Raw genomic sequence first — 6461 nt, 5'->3', positions numbered from 1 at the left:
ACTGTATGATTTCTACTCTTTTAAACTTGTTAAGGTGGATCTTATGGCCCAGAATGTGGTCTACCTTAGTGGATGTTCCATGTGAGCTAGAGAAGAATATATAATCTGCTATTGTTGGGTGGAGTAGTCTACAGGTGTCAATTATATCCAGTTGATTGATGATGGTGTTGAGTTAAACTATGTCCTTACTGATTTTCTGCCTGCTGGATCTGGGCATTTCTGATAGACGGGAGTTAAAGTCTTCAACTATAATAGTGGGTTCATATATTTCTCTTTGCAGTTCTATGAGTTTTTGCCTGATGTATTTTTTGCCTTATGTTGTTAGATGCATACATACGTATAAAGATCGTTATGGCTTTTTGGAATATTGACCCCTTTATCACTTTGTAATGCCCCTCTTTAGCCCTGACAACTTTCCTTGCTCTGAAGTTGGCTTTGTCTGAAATTAATATAGCCACTCCTACTTTCTTTTGACTAGTATTAACATGGTATATCTTTCTCCAACCATTAATTTTTTAATAAAAAATAATTTATTGTCAACAAAGGAGACATATACAACAGGAAAATAGGTGAATCTTTTTCATTTACTTTTAACTTATATATTTCTTTATATTTAAAGTGGGTTTCTTGGGAGTTCCCTGGTGGTGTAGTGGTTAGGACTCAGTGCTTTCACTGCCATGGCCCAGGTTCAATCCCTGGTCAGGGAACTAAGATCCTGCAAGCTGCATGGTGCAGAAAAAAAAAAAAAGTGGGTTTCTTTTATATAACACATAGTTGGGTCTTGTTTTTTTTGTTTTGTTTTGTTTTGTTTTGTTTTTGCGGTTCGCGGGCCTCTCACCGCCGGGGCCCCTCCCGTTGCGGAGCACAGGCTCCAGACGCGCAGGCCCAGCGGCCATGGCCCACGGGCCCAGCCGCTCCGAGGCACGTGGGATCCTCCTGGACCGGGGCACGAACCCGCGTCCCCTGCATCGGCAGGCGGACCCCCAACCACTGCGCCACCAGGGAAACCCGGGCCTTGTTTTTTGATCCACTCTGACAATCTTTGTCTTTTAATTAGTGTATTTAGGTCGTTGACATTTAAAGTGATTATTAATATAGTTGGATTAATAGCTACCACATTTTCTATTTGTTGCCCTTGTTCTTTGTTCCTATTTTTGTCTTCCACACTTTTTCTGCCTTTTGTGGTTTTAATTAAACATTTTGTATCCGTCCATTTTCTCTCTTCTCTTAGCGTATCAGTTGTATTTCTTCTTTTTACTTTTCTTAATGGCTGCCCTAGAGTTTGAAATATAATACAACTAATTCAAGTCCACTTTCTGGCGGTCCAGTGATTAAGACTCCACGCTTCCACTGCCGGAGGCATGAGTTTGATCCCTGGTTGTGGAACTAAGATCCCACATGCCTCATAGTGCGGCCATAAATAAATACATAAATAAATAAACAAACAAAAAAACTGCTTCACAGGTAGTGCAATACCTCATAATCATAAGATATTCCTAATTCCTCTCTCTTGTCCCTTGTATCACTGCTGTCATTCATTTCACTTATACATAAGCACATATATACATATTTGTGTGTGTGTATATATATACATGAATACATAATCAAATATATTGTTGCTATTATTAGTATTTTGAACAAAATGTTACTTTTTAGATCAATTAAGATAAGAAAAATAAAAGGTTTTATTTTACCTTTGCTTATTCATTCTCCAGTGCTCTTCTTTCTTTATGTAGATTAAGGTTTCTGACCTATATTATTTTCCTTCTCTCTGATGAACTTTTTAAAACATTTCTTCTAAGGCAGGTCTAGTGAAAAAAATTTCCTCTATTTTTGCTTGTCTGAAAAAGTCTTTATTTCTCCCTCATTTTTTTTTTTTCTCCTTCATTTTTAAAGGATATTTTGCAGTGTACAGAATTCTAGGCAGGTGGATTTTTTCTCTTAACACTTTAAATATTTTACTCCACTCTCCTCTTGCTTGCATGGTTTCTGAGGAGAAGTTAGATGTCATCCTTATCTTTGCTCCCCTATAAGTAAGGTGTTCTCCACCACCCCAATCCCAGCTTCAGCTTCTTTCAAAATCTTTTCTTTATCTTTGATTTTATGAAGTTTAATATTATATGCCTAGGTATAGTCTTTTCTGGCATTTTTCCTGTTTGGTGTTCTCTGAGCTTCCTAGATCTGTGGTTTAGTGTCTAACATAAATTTGGAGAAATTCTCAGTCATTATTACTTCAAACATTGCTTCTGTTCCTTTCTTCCTTCTCTTTCTAATACTCCCATTACATGCATGTTACGTTTTTGTATTTTTTCCCACAGCTCTTGGACATTCCATTCCATCTTTTTCAGTCTTCTTTCTTTTTTCTTTTCTATTGTTGTATCCTCAAGCTTGGAGATTCTTTCCTCAGCTGTGTCCAGTCTACTAATGAGCCCATCAAAGGCCTTCTTCATTTCTGTTACAGTGTTTTTGATCTTTAGCATTTCTTTTTTGATTCTTTCTTAGAATTTCCATCTTACCCATCTTCCATCTTACCCATCTTCCATCTTACAGCTTACATTATCCATCTGTTCTTTCATGTTGTCTACTTTTTCCATTAAATCCCTTAGCATATTAACCATAGTTTGTTTTTAAATTCCTGGTTTGATAATTCCAACATTCCTGCCATATCTGACTCTGGTTCTCATGCTTATTCGGTCTCTTCAAACTGTGTTTTTGGCCTTTTAGTATGCCTTGTAATCTTTTGTGGAAAGGTTGACATGATGCCCTGGGTAGAAGGAACTGAGGTAAACAGGCCTTTAGTAACGTAGTGGTAAGGTCTGGTGGGAGGGGAGTTTTTCTATAGATCTATGATGTGGTCTCCATCTTTTAGTGAGCCTGTGCCCCTGGACTGTGAATTTCACCAGGGCTTCTCAAGTTTTCCCTCCCCTAAAGGGGCTGGAGTTGGATATTTTCCCTTCCTCCAGATAGGTTAGGCTCTGATAAAACCCCAGCAGCTTAAGCCCCGGTAAGGTAGTTTCTCCTGAGGGCACACCTTATTAAGACGGACAGACTACTCTAATGTATTTCTCCTCCCCCCCACCCACCAACCCCCAACCCTCTGCCAGAACACAAAGGGATTTTTCTCCATTACTCACTGTGAAGTCCTGGTAGGGCTCCTAGAGGCAAAACTCACAGAAATGGGTGCCTCCCACCCACCCGTGACTGGGTCACCCTGCAGTTTTTAACTTTCAGACTTGTCCACACTGAGCCTCAAGCAATTTGTCAATTACAGGTCAGGTTTTCCTACCCCAGCTCTGGTTCCAATGGAAGTTTCTGCTCATGGGTTTCTGCTCTGGTCAGATGTGAGTCTCTGTATCTGTGTATCTATTTCTCCAACTTGGGAGAGCAGCAGTTTGCCCTGTGATTTGCATGCTGATTTTGCATTTTGTTCAGATTTTACTTTTTTAAAATTTAAGATGGAATGTTAACTCTAAGCTCCTTACGTGCCAGACTGGAAACCAGAAATCAACCATCTTTTTTTTCCCCCCTCATAAAACAAGAGTGAGAAGGGATATGGTGGGGAACACTTGAGGCAAGTGGGGAGATTTACAAGAGTTGCTATGGAGAAGAGGGGAGGAGTTGATACCGCTCAGAAATACACAGGATCACAGGAATTCATGGTAAAAGACCATGAATTTGTACTAGTGTTAAATTCCATGGTTGGGTAACTCCCCACAGTCCTCAGCAGAACAGACGTAGGGTCAGAAAAGGGGGACAGATGTGTTGCTCTTGGGTTAAAGTTTACAAGAGAGCAATGCATTTGAGAGCGTCGATAAGTGAGTTATTGAAGTGATAGATCATAGATCTAAGCCGATTAACTAGAGAAATTGGAGGACGGGTAGGGTAGGAAGTTGTAGCCAAGGATATTGAACTTAAAGTAAAGAATCAGGTGATAATAAGGCCCATGATATGGCCATAAGAGTAAGTGGATGGTATAGAGCAAAAGTAAAAGGAGTTGAACATTAGAAGGTAAAGAGCTTGAACATTGGACAGTCATTTATTTTGACCCTGGAACTGTGCAAGATGATGGTAGCATCCACAAGTTACAGAAAGACTATGAGCAAGATTCCAGAATCTTAGATATGACCAGTTCCTTATATGTCAATTCCCTATATAACAAATAGGAGTAGACAGTCGTGTAGTTAGACGATATGAGTCTCAAAGAGGATGGAAAAAAAGGGGGAGGGATTAAATTGGGTCATCTCCAAGAAATTTCACAGCTCTAAAACTCTGTGAACCCCTGTCTAGAAGATGACAGCCTAGAGGTGGCTCCCCACCTCCCAGTACAGTACTCCCTACCTTTGCTGCCCGCACTCTGCTGGGATTCCCGCATATCAATGCTCAGCTTTTCTGCACTCCTCAGTCATAACCAGGTGCTTCCCTGGCTCGTGGGCTGAGCTCTACTACCTAAACTCCATGGACTCGACCTGGGTGCTCCTTGCTGTCTGTGCTAACCTGGCTTACCTAGCTTGGTCCATCTGCTTAGCACATAAGTGGCTCTCTTTATTAACGGTCCATCTTTGTACCCATAGCCTCCATATCCCTCACTCACTCACCTCTGCTCAGATAACTGGTTCTTTGCTGACTCCTTTCTATTGAGCTAGGCATGCGGGGTGCTAGTTCCCTGATCAGGGATCAAACCCGTGCCGCCTGCAGTAGAAGCGTGGAGCCCTAACCACTGGACCACCAGGGAATTCCCTTTTTATTGAGGGAGAGGGGTATTTGTTTTATTTATTTAGGCACCACCACCTTGAAGATTTGTAACACCATAAGGAAAATTCGACGCTTCCAAGGGCTTCTCCCAGTACTACCTCTTATTTGATTAGAGTTGCCCCCTTCATCCAATGCCCATTTTACTCCAGTTAATTTCTGCTCCTCCATCTTCATTCATCTCAGAACTGAATTTTTGCCTGCCCCACACATTCATTCTGGGACTCCCATTTCCAGCTTCAGCCTTCAGCCTATCTCACGACACACCCCTCCAGCCTCTCACTTCTATCCTTCATGTTAACCCACTTTTCAGAAAAGGCCAGGTCTTTCCCCCTCTTGGAGTCTTTGCAATCTTGGTGGAGAATCTCTCCAGTTTGACTGCTATGTGCTTACCAGCTGTGAGGATTAGTGAGGCATCAGAATAGTTTGGCAGACATGCTGGGCTCTCCCTGAAGCTGCCATGCGCGCTTCTCAGAAACCACCAAGCAGGGAGCCCATCCTGCCAGCAGAGAGCTGCAGGCAGCAGCAGCTCCTTGTGACGTCCCTCTCAAAATGCAGGCGGGAAGGGTCATTATGTGTGCAGGTCCTTGTGCAGGACTCCCCAAAAGCTTCCAGTGAAACTCACTCAAGTATATAAAGAAGTGGTCATCAGAATATCTGTGTCTTAACCATCCCACTTTCCATACCGCTGCTAGAATTAAATACTGTATTTACCCTTTTCCTTCTCCACCAGATAATCTTGCTGGCTCCCTGCTGTCCTATATTAAAATTAAAATCATTTTTTAAATATATTAGATTTTTAAATTATTAAATTACTACAGGTTATTGCTGAAAACTTGGAAAAAACAGAGAAGTATAAAGAAGAAGATATAAATCACCTGTGTGATATTCCAATTTATAATGACATATATTTGGTCTTTGTCCGGTTTCTGGAACAGAGCTCCTAAAACCCTTGGAATTTCCTAAGTGATGAGAGCAACAAGTATGTATTTTGTTATGTTAATGAAGTGACTTTTGGACCACACTTAAGGATGGCTGCTGGTTGCCAGTGGACCCAACCATGTGACTAGGGGGTTGGAACTTTCAGTCTCCCCATTTAGCTCCCACTACCTCCAGGGAGAGGAGAGGGGCTGGAGATTGAGTTCAATCATCAATGGCCAATGACTTAATCAATCATGCCTATGTAATAAAGCCTCCATAAAACCCTGAAAAGACAGGGTTTAAAGAGCTTCTGGGTTTGTGAACACATAGAGGTGTGGGGAGAGTGGCATTCAGAGAGCATGGAAGCTCCAAGGTCCTTCCCACACACCTTGCCCTCTACATCTCTTCCATCTGGCTGTTATCAAGTAAGTAACTTGTTTTCCTGAGTTCTGTGAGTTGCTCTAGCAGGTTAGTAGAACCCAAGGAGGGGGCCACGGGAACCTCTGACTTATAGCCAGTTGATCAGAAGCACAGGTGACAACCTGGACTTGCAATTTGCATCTAAAGTGGAGGGCAGTCTTGTGGGACTGAGCCCTTAACCTGTGGAATCTGATGCTATCTCCAGATAGATAGTATCAGAATTGAAATGAATTATGGGACACTCAGCTGGTGTCAGATAATTACTTGGTGTGTAGAACCCAACCACTCCCACCTCCCACTTTGGAATCCGGTGACAGGAAGATAACCTGTCATTCCATCTCCCAGAAATAATATTATTAATATTTTGGAGT

The sequence above is a fragment of the Stenella coeruleoalba genome (genome assembly GCF_951394435.1).
Source record: "Stenella coeruleoalba genome assembly, chromosome: 1".
Lineage (NCBI taxonomy): Eukaryota > Metazoa > Chordata > Mammalia > Artiodactyla > Delphinidae > Stenella > Stenella coeruleoalba.
Note: the sequence above shows the minus strand (reverse complement) of the source record.